General features: G+C 41.5%; 1 protein-coding gene across 6 annotated transcripts in view; it reads right to left on the reverse strand.

Annotated features, from left to right (window-relative positions):
• Positions 1 to 8,256, reverse strand: part of BRD3 (bromodomain containing 3) — a 54,825-nt gene extending 46,569 nt beyond the window's left edge. The window contains exons 1-2 of one of the 6 annotated variants that reach the window (XM_036748567.1): positions 7,208 to 7,288; positions 2,572 to 2,694 (exon numbers count right to left, since the gene is read on the reverse strand). The gene's annotated coding sequence lies outside the window, so the exon portion shown is untranslated. Of the gene's footprint in view, positions 1 to 2,571; positions 2,695 to 7,128; positions 7,327 to 8,149 lie in introns of those variants that run through there. The other 5 variants (XM_036748568.1, XM_036748570.1, XM_036748571.1 and 2 more) reach the window with 5 other exon arrangements.
• Positions 8,257 to 21,019: the final 12,763 nt, after the last annotated feature.

A 21,019-nucleotide genomic window follows, 5' to 3' on the forward strand; every position in this document is an offset into this window, starting at 1 on the left:
CTCACCCTGAACAATTTGGTTAAAAAAAAATACAAGTATTTCTAAAACTCGGCCAAAGTCCACTACTCTCCAGGACAGTGGGAAAAGTGACTGTCAAAGAGATCTAACTCAACCAATTTATTTAGGGGCCTGAGAATGAGTTTTAAGGACAAAGAAAATAAAAATCTTTAAGTGGAATTATATAAAGAGGACCTGGAGAATGCCTAACATGTCTACTTACTGATGAATGCAGTTGATAATTTGGGAGAAAACTGTGACTTACGGAGGGATTACAAACTAAAAACTCCGTATGCCATGATTTGCTTCAGACTCACAGAATCAAAGGTTCCCTGGCAATGATGTGGTCTACCCTTTCTCTGTAAACACAGTGACAGAATGTGTAAGAGAATGGGGAGTGTTTCATTTTTTGTCTTCATATCGCCAACACTTAGCACAGTACCTGGTACCTAGGAGGTGCTTAATAAATGCTCAATGACTGACTGATTGATTACAGACAGGGGACATGGGACCCATAGTGGGTAAGTGACTTGCTTGATATAAATTTTATCTCCATTAGCTTTCATCCAAGGAGATTTAACAATGGACATAATATAAGAATCTTAGCCTATAGCCCTCCCACTACTTGGATACCAAGGAATATATAATTGGAAGGCTCCAGGCTGAGGCCTCATCCCCCTATGGCTGTGTGCATATGCCAGAGGTCCTGGGTAAAGAGAACTGGGTTTGGAGTCAAAGAAAGGACCTGAGTTTGAATTCCTGCTCTGCTTTTTACCACCTGTGTGACCTTGGGCAAGTCACTTACATTCTCTAGGCCTCCATTTCCTCACCTGTAAAATGAGTCAGTTGGACTAGATGATCTCTAAGGTCCCTTCCAGCTCTAGAGTCTATGAAAACGTATGTTATAATCAGATCAATCATACAAGAAAGAGCAGGAAAAGTAACTTGCAAAGAGTGGTAAAAAGTGACTTCCAAAGCACCAACTAATGCTGCTTATTGTGGAGTCAGAAAATTAGTACCAACTCAAAGGAATGAAAAATCTCCTAATGGAATTATATACAGACAACCCATTCTACTTAAAATGAAGTTGTCAACTCAAAAGCAATAGAGACCTAGCATGAGCCACACACATCCACAACCACTATGATTGTGAAATGGGAACGGCCCCAGATTTGGGGTGGGGATGGTGGTAGGGGAAGTGGCAAAGCACCTCGAATCTATAGCTCCCCAAAAAAGACTACCTGTGCTTGCATCTCTCCTCCAGAATGCCACCCGGCTTTGTTTTATCTCTTAGTTTCTCTGAAACAACCCAAATGACAAGTTCTAATTCATGTCCTCCTCAGACTTTGGTAACACCAAAAAAGGATAAAGCAACAACACTATGCAACGGCAGAATATGTTGCATTTTAATCCAAGCCAGCCCCAGGAAATAGCCCCACACATTTCAGTCTGGAAAAACATATTTGCATTTTTTTTAAATGGCCATGGAAAGAGTCCAAATCCCAGTAGAAACACACAGAATAGAAACATTTGTGTACGTCAAGTACAGCTGAAGACAACAGCTCCAGCAAATATTTCCGTAACTCCTAATGGGATGACTGCATGAAATTTACATTAGAGCTACTCTTTAAAGTAATAACTTAGGAGTGCTCATCAACTTGCAAAAAAAGTTTGGAAGGAGACAATTTGGATGGCTCAATTTCTCTCTCAATTGAGGCCTTTATCAGATTTCACCATGTTCTGTTCGCCCCTCCCCCCCAAACCACACACTCTTTTTATTAGGAGACTTAAATGTGTCTACTTCCCATATAGTAATAGTGTTTCCTTTCCCTCCCTCCACCTGAAAAGCTTATATTCCTGGACAGAAACTCAGTCTTGATGCAACAGATAATTCAGAATCATGAAAACTGAGGAACAAAATAGTCATAATGATGGAAAAGACAGGGCTTTGTGCCATTTTCCTAGAGGATTTCAAGATTTCCAGGGGGCAGTGTCCCTTGGTAACTATGGAATATTGCTGTCACCTGATTATACAAGAGATGCACCTACCAGGCTAAATGTCTTACGTGGTTATTTAAATTTTGTATTATTATTTCAAAAATTATAATGTTTCCATTTCCATGACTTTTCACACTGGACTATGGGCTGCTGGCAGTGGCTGTGTTTCTACTTCTATGGCACTCGCAGCATTCTGAGCCCATATCTAGTAGGAACTCAAATTGCTTTTCTTTGTTCATTTGTTTAGTTTTCTTTAACTTCTTTAATTTTAAAATTATGGTAAATTTTCTTCAATTTAATTTAATTGTTGATAAGTTACAAAGTAGTAACGCTCTGATGTATTTTTGTGCTTTCTTAAAGAATTACAATTTGCACATAGGTAGTTTTGCCTCTAACGTTTTCAGATTACACTTAACAGTTTCTAAATGCCCTACAAAGGTTGATTAGCATTTAAAAGACAACATCAAAACCCCAAATAAATTCTATTTTAAAAAAAACAGTTTCCCCCACCCCCTGCCATCCAATTTTATTCCGAGCTTTATATTTTACCCAGTACTCAGAGAATCTGCCACTTACTGGATCTCCAACACACTTCATCAACTTCTGTCCACCAATATTTTCAGTGGCCTTCAAGGGGGCAAAAGGCATTCTCTGAGGTGCACCTTTTTCCTGGGTCTGACCCCATGTTATAGTTGAGCACTAAAAACAAAGTAAAGCAGAAAACCAAATCTAGAGGGCTGGTTGCTAAAGAAAAAAAAAAAAAAAAGGTTGGCCACGAATTGAAGAAATAGACAACATGATTTCCACCCACTTATTCTTTTCCCCACTAAAGATTCCCTTGCCCTCTCAGGGTCATAACTCTAAGGGGCTGGGGGAATTAACAACAGGAACAAAAGATGTAAGAGTTTATACCATTTAAGTGAGGTTTTCCCACCCTTTCCACCTTATCCCATCCTTTATTCTTTCCGAAAGATGGTTTTCAACTGTCTAATAGGAGACAACAGGAATATATATTCTACATTGGTGTGTGTTGGCATCCAGGGATAGATTTTAGAAAATTAAATGGAAAGAGATGTTTAGGTCACTGTGTTTATCCTAGAACAACTGTGGGTACAAGGGAGATACAAGATCACATTGCAGAACAGTGCATAAAACCAAATCAATTCTTCTTAGTAAAAACTTGACCCAAATTTGTGAAACACATGAATGTCACTAGGATTCCTGTTTTATCTTTCTGTACCCAATGCTGCCTTGGCTGTGGAGGGGAGGCAGTCAAGAAACAATACAAGTGATCTTTAAGCTGTCATATCCAGCCTCCCTAAGGAGCAAGGGTAGAAAAAAGCATCCATGAAAATAAGCCACATGTTCCTGTAGCACTCATCCTCTTAAGGTCCAGAAAAAACGTTTATTATTCATCCCACTCATTTTCAATCAATCAACAAGTATTTATTAAATGCCAATCAGGCGCTATGCTAGGTTCTGGATGGGGATGTAAGTACAAAGATTAAAACAATTCCTACTCACAAGGAGCTCACAATCTACTTTGGGAGACAAGCACATATATATATATACAACATAAAGTGAACACAAATAAATACAAAGTAGTTAAATACAAGGTGGTTTAGGAGGGAGGTTAGTAGCAATAGTCTTAAAAGTATTTCTTGAAATAATGGTTTTAGTGTGGACAGTGTAAAGGAGATCATCCCCCTCCCTTTTGTGATTCCTTCCTCACATACCCATGGAGGGCATATTCCTCATTCTTTTCCCTGCCCTCTCCTAAAAAAAAAAAAAAGATTTTACTCAATGTAAGATGGTTTTTCATACTCTGGAATCTATATCAGGGTCACAAAAACCACAAGGTTTCTGACTTCATCATAATATATTTTTAAGAATGAATAAAAATTGCAAGCTTATAAGTCAAAGGGGCAGAAAGGACTGGTGCCCACTAACTGATCAATATTGAAAATTCAATCATCTTATACACTCTGGAAAGGAGCAAATAGATAGTGGCTATAATTTAGTTCACTGTAATAGCTACATCTGTGAAGTTAGAGTTTGTATTAATACAAAGATACACACATATGTATGTATATGTTACACGCATTATATATATGTGTGTGTATATATATATATATATTTAAATAAACATAAACCCTCCTGGGAATGGATCTTAGAAGTAGCACAACAATTCTTTCCAACATGAACCTTGGCATACAAGTGATGTAACATAAAGCCAGATATTTTCATTAGAATTAATCTGGTCATTAAGTTATCTCAATTTTTAAAGATGTGCTTAATCAATAATTATATGATCTTAGTTTAGCTTCCATAAACAAAGTAAACGAAATGTCTAAGATCACAAACTGAAAATGTTATGCATCTTATTATGGGCCAACTGCTTATTTTCACTGGACTCCTCCACTAACTGGCATCATGAGGAGGCACCCAGTGTCTTGGGTTACTACAGAATTTTCCTCACTGCTGAAGTGAGAGGACTGGAACGATTTACTCAAAAGTTAGAGGGCATTTTAAGAGTCTAGGAAGGTCAGTTTCACTTTTTTTCTTTTCCTCTGGGAGTTTCACTTTCTGTTATTCAGGCTTTAGTGGGTTTCAGGAAGAGAATAGAATGTTTACTAATACTGAAACTTATTTACAAGTTTGCTTCCTAAGCATGTGCAAGCTGATTTCAAAGGAAGTCAATACAGTAGTATTCACATTTCAAAGGTTACTTTTTAATATCTGAAAACCTTGAAATCTATACTCCATCTATGACTGAGTCTGTATCACGACTTCAGCAAGACTTAATTTTTAAAGTTACTTAGAGTCTAGAAAGACCTTTTAAAAAAACCCAACTATGCAAATGGAATTTGGTTTCAACATTACCAATGAGGTCAGAAAATGATCCTGATGTCCCTATGACACTATGTACCCTATTATTTCACCATCTGGAATCACTGGGCCTCTTCAGGTTCTGAAGGCAGCCTTGCTAATCAGTCACTTTATTTGCAAAATATGATGCTTCACTGCTTCAGTATCAACCAGGTCCAACAGGTCATACTTCTGAGCTCAAGATGTAATGATGTTAAGCACTAGATAGATACTGAATAAATAATTGTTGACTGATTGATTGGGTGGTACTTCCATTAAAAGGAAAACATTTTGGCGGGGGGGGGGGGGGAGAGTATTCAAAAACAACAGTCCCAGACAAGCATTTTTCTCGGAATTTTCTTAGAGGATGGCGAGACTGCCCAAAGGTTCTCTTATCTTTGTTTAAATTTATCCTATGGAAATCTCTCATTTGTTTTGGATACTTGGCCTATCCATCACCTGGCTCACCCCCCATTCTAACTTTGCAAGCATGCTAGGGGGACTTGAATTTCAAATGCAAGCGGTGGTGATGACAGACACTGTGAAACAGAAGGCTTTTAGCCAAAAATTCAACGTCCCATTGAAATGATAAACTACAACAGAAGCCTTTGTGACCCATTATTTAAAGGTCTCTAAAAGTGTGAGTTAACAAGATGGACTATTATAGCTGCTCTAGAGTAGCTAAGGCCCATCAAATCAGTGATCCATAGATTATGAGCATCCCATTCACTTTCAATGCCTTCATCCTTCCAAATCAATGGCATCTAGGAGAAAAGAGGCAAAACTCAGACTGGGAGTTACCATCATCCCTTCTCCTTGAAAACTTTACAAAGAGAAAGGAAATCGTGCCTTCTGCTGGAGTCTCATTTCAATTCCTCGTGAACACAAGTGGGGAAAAAAGAACAGTCTCCTTTGCCAAGTAGGAGCAAGAGGGGATTTTGAAATGAATATTCATTCCCATGTGAGTTGGGAGAGTTACCCTTATAACCTCACTTTGGCACAATCCTGGAAGATGTCATCGTGAGCCAAATTGGGGTAAGAAACCCATAACACACCCCACAAGACCCGAGTGTCCTAGACTTAAATTTGCTTGAACACACTGTTCAGTCTGGGTTTGAATTTGAGCTTCAGCCCCTTTCTGGGGCCCAAAAATTCACTTCTCTCTATCTCCTTCCCTCGTCCCTGACCACGGAACTTTTGGGAGAAAAGGTCAAAGAAACCGATCAGATGGAAGCCCACCTGGAGCCCGCCTCGGGAGCACCTCGAAGAGCGGGTAACCCAGGCCAGGACGAGCCACCCTCCCGCCCGCCCGCCTTGCTTGCCCCCGCCCCGTGGCCCCCTCCCCGGGCCTTAGTTCCCGGGCGTTTACCACACACTTCCCCACTGCTCCGGTTCCAGCCCCCTTTTCCCCCAGCCCCAACTCAAACTGGACGGAGCCGGGAGGGACGGCCGAAGAGAGAGGAGAGAGGAGAGAGGGAGGGAGGAGGTGAAGGAGGGAAAGGCGGAGGGTGGAGGCGGCTTTCTCCAGCCGGGAAACTCGCCGCGGATCGAAACTGAAGAGCCATTTGCTCGCAGGAGCCTCGGGAGAGCCGCCAAGGCAGTGTCCGGCTGGAGCGACCTCGCCTCTGGGGCAGCTGGGGAGGGTTCCTCGGCTCACCTTTCCCTTCTCCCCCTTATTTTCCCCCTTCAAAAGATGGCGGGCACAGGGAAGAAAAAAAAAATTCCCTTCCGTGAGCGAGCGATGGACGAGGCTGGCTCTGTGCGGCCGGCTGGGGCTCCCTGTGTTCCAGCCCCGCCAGCTCCCAGGTCGGGAGTTGGGGCGCCCGGGGTACAAGGAGGGCGGCTGGCGGGCACGGGGAGGCAGATCGAGGAGGAGGCAAGAAGGCGCCCCGGGAGGCGGCGGGGGAAGGGGAGGGGGCGACCAAGGAGGCAAGCGATCGCGATGCAGCCGTCCGCCGGGGCTCCTCCTTGGGCGCCCCGATCCGGAGGAGGAGAGGAGGGGAGGTGGAAAACACACACACACATACACACTCACACACCACACACACACAAAGACACACACACACATACATACACACAGATACACAACCCCAGCCAGCTGCGGTGTCCTCGGTTCCCCAAGCTGGCTTTGTTACATTGTTGCAATGCACAAAGGCTGCAGAACCCAGGGAGCGTTTTACTCTTTCCACCAGGCACTGGCCTTTCTGAACAGGCTTCTCCTTCGCCCCCACCTCGCCCCCCCCCCCTTAACCCACCAACACACACCCCGCCAGAAAAGACGGATTGGAGATAGCAATGCAACCGCAGCACCAAACGAATATAAGGGTAAGATTAAATAGATTACTTTGCCCCGGCAGCTTCAGCAACGTTTGCCTTATAGTCCCTCCGGTTGCTCTTCTTTTTATCCTCGGCAAGGCAGCATAATAGATGCGCTAGAGCTATGTAGGGCTCATGCGCTACCGCGCATGGCCTGGCGGGAGTCGTAGTTTGGAGCCGGACCCCGCGCCGGGGCAGCCAAAGGGAGGCCGAGACCCGTCAAACTACATGTCCCAGCTGAGCCGGCGCCGCCTTTTTCTCTCCCCCGCCCTCCCCCCACCTTCCTCCACCCCGCCCCCCCTTCTCCTGACCAGGGGGGAATAGGGGAACGGTAGGGGGGTTACCCCCAGGTCAGCGCGTGAGTCAGGCATCTAAGCTGGCCCTTGGCCCCCGGCCCTTGGCAAGTGGGCTAGGACTAGGGGACTGGGGTGGTGGGATGCTGGAGGCAGCCGTGGCGGTGGGCCCTGGGGAAACCCACTAAAGGAGAGTATCGCGCCTTGAGAAAATCCCGGCTTCCCCTTGGTGTTCTCCCTTCCCTCGTTCTCCTAAGGTAAAATGAGCCTGGGACCCCTTTCAAAGTGTTAGTATAAATCTCCAGCTGTGGAACTCGTCCCCATCCCGCCCAGGCCCCCAGCCCCTAACCCCCCAACCCCGAGCCCCGTTCTGGCTCCTACAGGCATTGCTCGAAGAGGCTAGGGTGGAGAGAGGCGCCCAGCGGCCCTTTTTTGTTGAGTGAGTGAGTGAGTGTGAGTGTGTGTGTGTGTGTGTGTGTCTGCGTGCGCGTGTGTGTAAGAGGCGAGGGGGGGGGAGGGAGAGAGGGAGAGAGAGAGAGAGTGAGCGAGTGTGTGTGTATATATGTGTGTGTGTGTGTGTGTGTGCGCGCGTGTGTTGGTCAAGGCGTTTCCATCCCACTCCCAGGCCCCCTCACTCTTGGAAGCGAAGTCGAATCTACAAACTGGAAACCACATACCCAGAGACTCACATATTTTCCCCCTCACTCGCCGAGACAACACGCCCCCTGAGCTGTGGGCAGCTGCGGTGAGCTGGCTGGGAAAGTTGGCGTTGTTTGTGAATTTCCTGCCACCACCGTGAGGACGGAGAGGAAGCGCGGGAGGAGAGGAGGGGAGAGTACTGGACCACTGGAGCAGCTAGAGTAAGCAGCTGAAAACATTGCCGATCCCCCAGGAAAGGAGCCAGTAACAATTGCCCTGCAGGTGAAGCCGAAATAACCCTTGAACTTCAACACAAAACAGCTGGGTGAATCATTTGGGGATGCACATACCTGTAGAGGCCGCCAGTGTTTATAAACAAACATGTGTTAATTAACATATTAATTTGGTAACCACGAAGGAGAGAAGAGGCTTCCCGAACCAAAGAATCCCACCGCTCACCTGTAATTCCTCCTACCGCTCCAATAAACCGAAATGTAACCTGCTCCATTCTCCATCCTTGGCAGTGGGGGATGGGAAGTGGAGTTAACACTAGATATTGTTTAACTGAGGATGCATCTGTCTAATGAAAGGGTTGGATTGGATGGTCTCTTAACAGCTCTGACAGTGTATGTTCTAACATTCCATATTCCAGATCTGATATTCTGTGTTCTAATTTTCCAAGTTCTGAAGCCCCTTTCAGTTCTAATTGTCTAGAATTCTACATTATTTCTGATTTTAAGAGGCAGCCTTAATTAAAATGAATCTTTTCATATAAACTTATATTAGTCAAGACTCAGTGCCCTGGTTTGGTTGATGAGGGAGGAGGAAGGTTTGCCCACCTTTCTATGCATAAGGAAATGACATACTGGAAAAGGACAGGAAGTCAGGTGTCCCTTCTCTGCCACAAAGCAGTGTGACTGACCACCAAACATCCCTGGATTTCGGTTTCTTCCACTAGAGCAGGGGTGGGAAACCTGTGGCCTGAAGGCCACATGTGACCCTCTAGGCCCTCAAGAGCAGACCTTTGAATACAAACTTCATTTCTGTATTCAGTCAAAGGGCCACACTTGAGGACCTAGAGGGTCACATGTGGCCTTGAGGCCATAGGTTTCCCACTCCCGTTCTAGAGAATGAGAGGGTTGGATTAGAAAGTCTCTAAGGTCCTTTCCAGCTATGATATTCTGTGTTCTTTCAGACCATTTTAAAGCATCTAGTAACCACTAGTCTTCAAAAGTCCCTTGAAAATGAAAACCTCGCAAATGATTAATCCATACAGGTCTTTTTGCAGATGTGTATTAAGCTGGATTTTAGAACCATAGGCTTAGCATTATATGGGACTTTAGAGACCCATCTTATCTCAATACCTTCATTTTGTGGATAGAGAAACTGAATTCCAATGAGATGAAATAATGCATATTGTTACACAGGTAGGAAGAAGACACTAGAGCTAGGAATTGAATGCAGGTCCACTAAATTCTATATCCAGCACTCTGTCCACATCATCATTGGTTTCCTGACTACTTTTGTCTAACCTGACTGCAGCAAAATGATTTGGAACCAGTCGGTTACTAGCAGTATAGCTAGTCCACACTGTTGACAAGTCATTTGCCATTGTAAAGCTCATTCTTTCCTTGAAATCCAGGCACTGCTGCATGGTCAATAGATCCCAAACTCAAGCAGTATTTCCCATAGAGGTTCCTGCCACATAATACACAAAACACGGCACTTTTTAATAAATTATCTGAGGATAACTATGGCTTCCAGAGCCAAAATCAGTAACAGGGAAGTTGGGCACCCAACAAAGGTGCAGTGTGAAAAGGAGCAAAATAAAAATAAGGGATGCTCTTAAATTTGGTTTTTAATGTACATTTTTTAATTATAAAAAAAACTGCTCTCATTTTAAGAAGTCATTTCATGTGATACAGTGAAAGGTAACACAAACAGCAACATAGAGATGTAGTTCTCAAACCTTGCCTAGAACCTACAAATGCCTTGTCTCAGCTCTGGTGACCTCTGTCCTGTACAGAAACTAGGCCAACCCACATGGAGAGGGAGCTTTAAAATAAGGAACATGAGTCTTCTCTTGCAACCTTTCTTTCTATTCACTCCAAAAGTGCTCAACTGACCATCGTTCTTAAGGACAGACCTCAGGTCTAATCTTTCAATTCTTCATGCCTGGAGGAGTCTCTGGAGAATTACATCTATATAATTAATGCAATGGTACTTTTTTTTCCAGGCAATATTTCTTGATTTCTCTTTAAAAGTCCCAGAAGATAAAAAAGAGGGCTGTCCTAAAGTTGCCCAAATAATCATCCACAAAGGTCATGAGGATGCCCTAAAAAAGTAGAGAGAGCCCAGAAGTTGGAGTCAGAGCTAGGTTCAGATTCCAGGTGTAGTCACTTATTCCCTGAATGAGCTTGGGAAGGCAGTGTGGTTCACAGTGTAAATAGCACTGACTTTGGAATAAAGAGAACCTGGGTTCACCACAGATTACTGACCTCTCTGGGCTTCAATTTCTTCATTCATAAAATGTGGGTATCAGACCAGAAGGCCGCTCAGGTCCCTTCCATCTTTAGATCTATGATCCTCGGATGATGCCTTCACTTTTCAGAGTCTGTTTCCTCTTATGAAATGAGGGAATTGGACTAGAGGATCTTTCAGGTCCCTTCCAGATCATGTAGGCACCATTCCATCATTTATGTGACATGCCACTGCTTCTCAGCAGCTTAGATCATAAGATATTTGAAGACAGGGTCAATGTTCTTTCATTTCCTTCTTATCCTCTAACACAGTACTCTGCACATAGTAACCACTCTGTAAATGCTTATTAAGCCAATTATCCCTCTGAATTCAAGCTGGTAATCATGGGCATCCAAACTTTCTACCAATTGCTAGCCAAGCTGCCCTTAGCTGATTGCCCTCTTTTGTCTTTCACAATCTCACCATGCATATTCTGCTCCAATCAGGAAAATCTCCTTACCATCACACACGTAACTACTGCTGTATCCCACTTCCATCTTCAGTCTAGAGTCTCTATCAAATCCCTATCTCCAAAACTCAGTTTAAGACTCACTTCCATGAAACCTTCCTTGACTAACTCTACTTGGCTGTAATCACCCCCAATCATTCCTGTGCATTTCCCTGTATATTGGTTAACCTGAAAAAGCTTGGGAGACAAAGATCTGGCCAAATAAATTCAGAGAGGAGAAGAGGAGGATGGAGGAAAAGAAGGAAAGAAAGTAAGTCACCACAAAATAAAATGCATTACATATTTTAATAATTTCTCCTCTGCCTAATGTTCCTTACTCAAACTACAAGTGGACCATGGTGTTCTTGGAGCTTGGATGGTTTTAAAAGATAAAGGTATCAGATCTTTCTTTCCCATGCCTTTGATGAAGAGGCCATTTCCTATTTTATCTTGCTAAACTCTAACCCCTATCTTCCTTTTTCTCCTCTGTCTCCCAAAGAAACACCAAAAGTTGATTTCTGGAGAATTTTCTACTTATACATTCCTCTAGATTCAGAATCACAAAAAAGAAAAGAAAGAAAGAAGGAAAAGAAAAGAAAAAACCAGAGAACCCTGTTTTGGAAGCTTGTAACTGCCCATCTCCCTCCTAAACAGTTGGCTCTCTCCACTCTCTTACCCTTAAGCCCGGACTTCCTGAAACCGATCAGCTCCATAAAGCAGAGGGCAGCTTTATTCCACCTTAGCAGGAAGTCACTTCTGAAAAGCGAAAGCATGAAGTAGTCTGTGTGTGAAGGAAATGTGAATTTTTACAAAGGCATTCTCTGTCCAGTAATTAGAGGCACTAATTTGGAATTGGTTATCATCCCAGTGTGGTCTAGGAATGAAATTTACCTATCAATCGAAAAGGAGGCCTCCTTAGCTAATTAATAATATTAATAAAGTGCTAGGGGCCTTGTTTAACCTAAGTGACTAAATTGTTGAAACCCTTTTAGGTGGAAGCATATATAATCTAACTTGTGCTGGATGTTGTGACTTAGTTTCCCTATATTATATTTGCATAATGTACTTAATGGAAGTAAACTAAGGCCCAAGGAAAATGACCTGGCAGCCCAAGGTGAGCCAGGGTGTTGTCTTCTGGGGAAGGGCATACTACTTCCTTCCTAGCAGGATTGGAAGGAGCACCAGGTGGGGATGAGCTATAAGTCACTGGAGCCCATGTCCCTCAGTGTCATGGAAGGAAAATCTCACTGGAGAAGAAACCCCAAAGAAAGTGGGTGTGTCATTTTGTGTAAGTAATAAAAAGGCCTAAAGAGTAGTTGGCCTTCAATAAAGGCCATAATAGAGGCCTTTGAACAAAGACTGGATGGCTGTTTCTGAGGAATATTGTACTAGTCTTTCTTTTTCAAATATGGGTTGGATTAGATGGTCCCTGCAGCCCTATCTGACTCAGAAATTCTAGAATTCTGTGCTGTTCCCCCTGTCTTTAAGACAGACATACCATCCCATCAAGATGGTAAAGTTGACAAAAAAGATTAAAGACAAATGTTGGAGGGACTGCAGAAAAACGGGCACATTAATGCACTATTGGTGGAGCTGTGAGTCCATCTGGCCATTCTGGAAAGTATTTGGAATCACAGCCAAAAAGTTAATAAACTGTATACCCTTTTAACCTATCAATAGAACTATTAGACCTGTACCCCAAAGAGCTAAAAGAAAGAGGAAAAGGATCCATCTGTACAAAAATATTTATAACAGCTCTTTTTGTAGCTAGAAGCAAAGAATTGGAAACTAGAGGAATGCCTATCCGTTGGCTAATGGCTTAAAGAGTTATGGCGTTTGAATACTATTGGAATGGAATAATATTATGCTATAATAAATGATGAAAAGTACAGTTTCAGAGAAACCTGAGAAGATACATAGACAGGGTTAGAACCAGGAAAGCAATCTATATAAGAACGACATTATAAAAGCAAAAAACTTTGAAAGACTTAAGAATTCTGATCACTGCAATAAATAATCATCATTCCCAGAGGACTGAAGAAGCACACTGCGCAGCTCCTGACAGAGATGTCAGGTGGTAGACTCAATGTGCAAAATGAGACATGCATTTTTAGACATAGCCAGTGTGGGAATTTGGTTTGCTTGGCTATGCATATGTGTTTCAAAGGTTTTTTCTTTTTCTTTTTTTCCATTGGGGGAGAAGGTAAATGGGAGAGAAAAATAAATGTTTGTTAATTTTAAAAATAAAATAATTTTAAAAAATAACACCATTCTGTTCTCCGTGATACTTTGTATAAGGAGATCAGAGAATCAGTTGAGAGAGATGCCTAGAGGACATCGGAGAAACCCATGCCACTTGAGCTGCCACAGAGAACAGTATAGGAATGAGATCAGCAGGAAATGTTAGTAGGGATTGGCTCAAAAAATCTGCTATATGAAGGACTGTAATTGGCCTTAAAGAAAAATACCATCCTAGGATATTTTGAACCTTGTGAGGGGAGGGAGTGTTCTATAAGTTATTCGTGGATTTTTTCCTCTCTTCCTATCATCCTTCCAGCTGGGAAACTAATGTCAAATGTCAGTCTTCTGGAATATCTAGCAGAGAGATATCCCCAGGTGGAAGCTGTAGCCAAGTGAAGTGGGAAACACCCCCCCCAACATAATTTAGGCTATTCTTGCTATGGGTGGCCCCTATGAAAGGAACCAATAACTATTGTATTAATTACAAATCATCTTTTGTCTACTAGAAGGTCCAGCAGAACACTTATTAGTTAATACCTTGTCATTTGTTAATGTTGATTTTGAACCTACTTAAATTCATAATTTTGTGTGATTAGAAAGAATCTTAGTTATTATTTAGAGATAACCAGCTCTCTCATTTTACACATGAGGAAAATGAGTCCCAGACTGGCAGATTGACTTGCCCAAGGTCACACAGTGAGTGGCAGAGCTCCAATATGAAAAACTTCCTAACAATTAGAGTTGGCTCAATAGGTAATGAATTCTCCATCCCTGGAGTTAGATGATGATATGATTGTGAAGCAGATATTCCTGTCCAATGATGGATAAGATTAAATGAACCCTGTAGGCCTTCATAATGCTAAGATTTTCTGATTCTGTGTCAGTTGATATATATAACTTGAGTAGGATCAAAGGATAGGTGCAATTGGAACCCAATGGAATTAATCTTGAAAGTAATAAAATGATTTCTTTTAATTCTCTAAGTCATATATTGTTCATTTAAACTCTACTTTGTCCACATTGTTAAGGTTTGCTTATAGTACCAAAAGGAATTTTATAAGAAATAGTATTCAAGCAATATTGCTAGCACACTATTTAGAATTTCATTTGAAGAAGCCATTTTTATGATGTAGCCATATAAAAGTCATCTTTGCAAATAAGTGTTTATTGATTGGCCAATTAACTGAATGAATGTGGAGACTCCTGGTGAGCAAATATTTTCGTCATTTTGCAGATGGAAAATGTGACAAACTAACTGATCAAAGATAAATGAATCAGCTGAGTAACAGACAAGGATTCTAGTAATTCCAAACACCAAACCTTAGCTTAAACTATTACACTTAATTATGTTGTGTCAGAGGTATGACTAAGAATTCTTTCATCTGGTACAAAAAGAGTTTGTGGTAGGAAGAGATAGATGGTAGAATTATAAAGGACAGACTGACAAGGGTGAAGGGGATCTAGGGAGGGTTCCTTAGTATTAGGAGATGGGGCAGCCTGTCTCTCCAAAAGTCTGACCTATGTCCCCACAGGGACTGGAGAAAAAGGAGGGTCCTGGGAGATGGGCATCATGGCAATGAGTCTTGAGTGGTAGTGGCCCAGGGTCATGCCATTTGGCACAGTTCAAAAGACAACCATGAAGGATGGTGACCACTGCAAGGAAGAAGCATCCCAGTCTCAAGGCAGAAAACACATCCCACAGATGTCTGAACGCTGGGGAAACGCCTCAGGTGTTCTGTCCTTGCTGCTATGTGGGGAGTTAGTGCTCAGATGAGCCAAAATCTTAAAAGAAGACTATGTATGTATGTATAAAATTTGTTTAAGTATAAAAGGGCTAAATCCATTGCAATGAATCATTCATGACACTACTGTATCCCTACCTTCAAATAAACTTGTACAGGGATACATTGAGCATCCTTACACATCTATGCTGTTTTCTACGATATTTGGAGCATCCTAGGCCAGACAAGCATGGCCTAATGGAAGAGCAATGAATTCAGTGTCAGAAACTTTGGGTTTGAATTCTGGTCCTACCAAATCCTAGCTACATTACTTTGGTAAGTCACTTACATTCTCAGGCTTTTAATGTGTAAAAATGGGGGGGGGGGATGGTTAGACTCCCTGAGTCTATTCTATCTCCGAATTCTATAATTCCAAGATAGTTTTTCAAGTTCTTTTGTTAAATTAGAATTTTGTTGCATTGATTTTCATTTGAAATAAAGGAATCATTGGGTAGAACTTGGAAATTCTCTGTTCTACAATGATTTTCTTTTTAATGGAATTTGACTTGGAATTAAAAGTGTGTGGGCATATTGGGTATAATAGCAAGCAGAATGCTCCTTTTCCTAATTGGCATAATGAGAAGGAATCAATGCAAATGAGTTTTTGCAAATCAAATCACATTTTAAATGCGCTAAGGGAGCTCAAAGAGGATAGGAAATCTGTGGTGAATCTTTTGTAATGGGAATAACTGTGTGACCTTAGGGAAGTCACTTAACTTTTCTGTTACTTGAGTTTCCCCATCTATAAATTCAAGGAGGTTGTGATGATTTCTAAGGTCCCTTCTAGCTCTAACCTTTTATGCATTCTATTACTAATCACTTCGTGAGATGTCTCTCCTATGTATTCCAGCTTTCCCTGTAGCCTATGATTCTATGAGAGGCAGCATGGCAGAGCAAAGAGAGACAGAGCTGGGTTCAGAGTCCTACCTCTGGTACATACTGGCTGTGTGACCCTGGGCAAGTCATTTCTCAGTGCTCTTGACAACTCTCCAAGACTACTTAAATAGCACATAAATAGCACATATCGCATTAGTAGAGCAAATTTCCTCATCTGAAAGTTTTTGATACCAGTGAAATTACAGGTCCAGTATTTATCTTTATGAATACTTGTGTGTGTGTGTGTGTGTGTATGTGTGTGTGGTGTGTGTGTATGCATGTATGTATGTATAGATACACATACTTATACATGTGTAAAGATATCTATCTTTCCTTCCCAATGGATCCAAGAGATTGCAAGTTTCCAGAAAATACTGCAATTAACCTATAGGATTCATTACCCACTAATTTTGATGAGCTTATAGAAGGGAACTTCTTGATGAAAACAGATTCTGTAGATTGCTGAAACTTTATTCCACATTTGGCTCTAGTCTGAATGACTAAGGGACCAAAGGCAATAACGTGTAAGCAAGTACTAGGATCAGACATACAACATCTGCCCACTACCTCCTTTTCCTGCCCTCATGGATGTAAAATGGGCCAAAATAGCCTGTGCATTGTAGGGGGGTTGGTAGCCATTTATTTTCCAGTTAGAAAAGGAGAAGGGGCCTCTTTCTGGAAATTATTGCCTAGGGCCTCAGAATTTCTCACTCTGCTACAGCCCTCTGTAATTTTGGTTAGGGAGAAGAGCAATTCTCCATGTTGTCTTAAATTATTACAAAGTGTTGGTATACCAGTTGACAAAAAAAAAAGAGTGGGAATAGATCATGTACAAATACACAGTGAACACTTAGTTGTAAGTTTGGTCTTCATATGCCTCTCATTTTTCTTATATATTTTCATCCTCAGCATTGGGTGTGTGTGTACACATACACATGTGTATTATGTATATGTGTCTGTATGTATACATGTATACATACATGCCATCTATGTATGTAGTACATTTGTCATATATGCATAAATTATTCATTTTTGACACATATGTTCATTTCAGAGAGCCTAATTTATGACAGTAGGCCATTTCTAGAATGGAAAAAATCAGAGGAGTGATTAGTTGTAGAATTGTTTATTTTTAGACCTAGATGGTACCTTAGAAATCTTCTTATAAATCTCCCTTCTGAGGGAGATTTTCACTAACCTTCACTAACCTCCCTGACAGGTAGCAATCCAGCCAGTGCTGGAACATTTCTGGTGAGTGGTAGGGATAATACCCCTGAGACATCTTATTTCATTGTTGGACAGCTCTCACTATTAGGAATTCCCTCCTTATACTGAGCTAGAATCTGCTTCTCTGGAAATTACATCCCACTGGTCCTGGTGATGTCCTCTTGGCCCACATAGAAGGTCTGTCCCTTCTTCCCAAAGAACGTATGATGCTTCAACCAAATCAGATTCCTTGCTTTTACCTGAACATCTTGCATTTTTTCTACCTCCTTACCTTGTCTGGACTGGTCATGACCCACAGTTTAAGAAATGCTGAAGGTATCACAAGTGGAAAAAGTTTAAGAAGCCCTGGGTAGGAATAGCCTTCCCTCACCTGTTTAAATATTGCTATCCCTCTCATGCTTCAAAGCCCAGCTCCAATACCACTTCTTTTGTAAAACCTTTTCTGATTCCTACTTCCATTTTCCCCTCCTCTAAACTGTCATAGGATTTTGTGTATCTCTAGTGACCTAATATTTTGTTTTCTATTCTATTTATCTGTTCATATCCCTTTTCTTCCTACTAGACTGTAAGCTCATTGGAGGCAGGGACTACATTTTATTTGTCCTTGATTCCACCTCAGTACATTGCACACATTTAATTGTAGATATTTATTTCAAATTTGTCTAATTAACAAATTGTCCACATGACAAATAGCCATTTTGTGTTCCCTTTTCTCCTTTCTCCCTCCCCCAATGCTTCTCTTCTCCATGGGAAATATCCCTAGTTGTACTTCAATCATTCCAAATAGGATATTTTTTTCTTTCTTCTCAGATGTCTCACCATGTTCTAGTTTGTCCCTTCTTGAGTTTGTATTGCTTATATTAAGTGGGGAGTGACATTCTTATATGATAATTTCTATGTTAAGCCTTCCTGGCTCCTTTCAGCCTCTACGTCACCGAAATCTGAAGGGGGAGGGAATAATTTCAGTGGCAGTTCCTTCAGTGGCGTTCCACTGGAGACATGAATCATTTCTCCTTTTTGGTATTTTTCTAGGATACTTGGGTTGATATAGGATACTCAGAGATCTTTAAGAGATAGGAAGCATTTAGATTTAAAATTTTTAAGTCTTGTTTTTTCTACTCTTGCACAATATAGACTGAGAAAGAGGACCTTCAGGTCTTATAATCATAGATGTAGATCCAGAAAGGACCTCAGAGGCCATAGATTCCAACCCCCTCATTTTCAAGATGAAGAAAATAAAGCCCCAGGAAGCTAAGTGACTTGCCCAAGGCCACAGGTAGAGGTAGGATTTGAACCCAGGTTCTCTAAGCTCAGAACCAATATTCTTCCCATCATAGCACACTGCCTCTTCTTAACTAATAATATCCTGTTCAACGCTGAGTAAGCAGATCTCTGTTGTCATGAGTGAACCCATCTCTATGAAGACCTGTGAGAACACATGGGATGAAAGGAGTTTTAGAGACCATAGCAACCTAAGGGGAGTTGGGGGGGCGGGGCATGTATAGTTGAAGGCTTAGGAAAGTAGGCCAGGAAGTAGATGCAAGGGTGAAATTGATTAGGAATTTGAAATACTCCCAACAGAGTCAACATCCTTTCCTGTTGGTGATGAGAAGACTAAAGAGTGTTTATGACAAAAAGAGAGGGAGTATTTTTGCCAAGTATAGAAACTATGCCAAATGTATTAGTTCAGAGCTTCAAATCAAATGTGAGCCTTTTGGCATTTTTGACATTCCTTACTCCAGGAAAATGAAATTTCTCATTTCCAAGAAAAAAAAAGTGATGGGACGCTAGACCCATCAAGTACCAGGTGTGGATTTAGTCATTTCCACATTGTATAAAACTTCGGTAGGGGCAGGGGGCAGGGAGGAAGAAAAGCAGAAATGGTTAAATGGGTTCTTTTTTTAAAAAAAACTTAATAAATCTTACAGTTGGTTTCAAAATATATGATTCACAAGTTAAAGATGAGACAGGCATGGTTAGTAGTTTGCTTGAAAAAAATCTGAGGATTTCTATGGTTTGCAAGCTTAATAATGAGTTAATAATGTGATATGGGAGCATTAAAAAAAACATGCTGCACTCTACCCTAGGCAGACCACATGTAGAATACCGGGTTTACTTCTGAGTGCTGCATTTTAGGAAGGATGCTGAGAAGTAGGAGAGTCTCTGGAAGAAGCCAACCAGGATGGTGAAGGGCCTCAAGTTTATGCATATGAAGATCAGCTGGAGGAATTATAGATGTTTAGCCTGGAGAAGAGAAGACTAAGAGGAACACGATAATTCTTTTCCAAATGATGCAAAGAGCTGTTTTGTAGAAGAGAAATTAATTTGTGCTGCTTGGTCTGAAAGGACAAACCTAGGAACACCGTGTGGACATTGCAAACAGACAAGTTGAGGCTTAGGAACTTCTTGATAACCAGAGCTCTCGAAGTGGAGTGGACTGCCATGGGATGGGGTGTGTTCCCCCTGAGGGAAGTCTCCAAGCAAAGGTTGAATGACTGAGTAGTTGTTAGGTAGCAGTAGAGGGGATGCTTTTTAAAGTATCAGTTGGACTGCATCATCCCTGAGGTCCTTTGCAACCTTACAGTTCTGAGAAAGATATTTGAAAGTACCAAACTAGGTAGGAACAACTTGGTTCATTTGATTTCTCTTAAAAAGATTCATTTTAATAAATAATTAGCACAGTTACTTCAACATATACATACCCTGCTCCCTCATATAGCTAAAAAGAAAAACAGTTAAGCAAAACCAGCTCCCAAAATGACCACATCTGATAGTGTATACAATATTTCTGTTTTGATAATGCATTCTCCTACCTCTCCAAAGAAAGAGGAAAAGCACTTTTTTCATCTCTGAATGAGATTCATACAAATCTTCATTTAATTCGTACAAATCTTCCCTTATTTTTCTGAATTCTCCAAATTCATCCTTTCCTATAATACAATTTGTCATTGTTCAGTCATTTTAGCAATGTTTGACCCTATGTGTGACCCTATTTGGAGTTTTATTGTCAAAGATACTGGAGTGGTTTGCCATTTCCTTCTCCAGCTCATTTTACAGATGAGGAAAATGAGGCAAATAGGGTTAGGTGACTTGCCCAGGGTCACACATCTAGTTAGTTAGTGTCTAAGGTCAGATTTGAACTTAGGTCTTCCTGATTCTAGGCCCAGTGCTCTACTCACCACACCACCTAGCTATCCATTTCATTTATAGTAATTTACCATATGCAGTTTGTTCAGCTATTCCCCAATTGATGGGCCTGCCTTTGTTGGTGCCTACCAGGCACAAACTTCCCACTTTGGATCATGGAATAAAAGCAAAACCACCATCTAAATCCTGAGAAAGTACCTTGGCAGCAAGAACACAGCTAATGAATCAATCATTCCATTCATTACACACACCAATAGGGCCGCTTTCTTAAACATTGAACAGAACTATTAGTCTTAAAATGTGCAGAAATCCCAATCGAGCAGATTCTGTAAATGCTGGAATAAAGGGACTCAGGGCTTACCCTTATGCTAGGGAGAGAGGACATATGCCAAGGACCTTTGGCCAAGGAGTCTGAACCATATGTGGAAAAAACAGGCTCAACAACTGGCTAAAAACCCCTTACTGTAACCAGACTTCAAAGTAGAACACATCAAAAACCTACAGCAGGAACTTAGATCATACAGCCACATGGAAATAAGAGGGAATCTAAAATGAAGGCAAGTAGTCTTCAATATTATTGAACTTTAGAGTTATAAAGGACCTCAAAGATAAATAACTAGTAACATGACTAGGTGGTATAATGGACAGAGTGCTGGACTTGGAATCTG

This window comes from Trichosurus vulpecula, chromosome 3, assembly GCF_011100635.1.
Source record: "Trichosurus vulpecula isolate mTriVul1 chromosome 3, mTriVul1.pri, whole genome shotgun sequence".
Taxonomy (NCBI): domain Eukaryota; kingdom Metazoa; phylum Chordata; class Mammalia; order Diprotodontia; family Phalangeridae; genus Trichosurus; species Trichosurus vulpecula.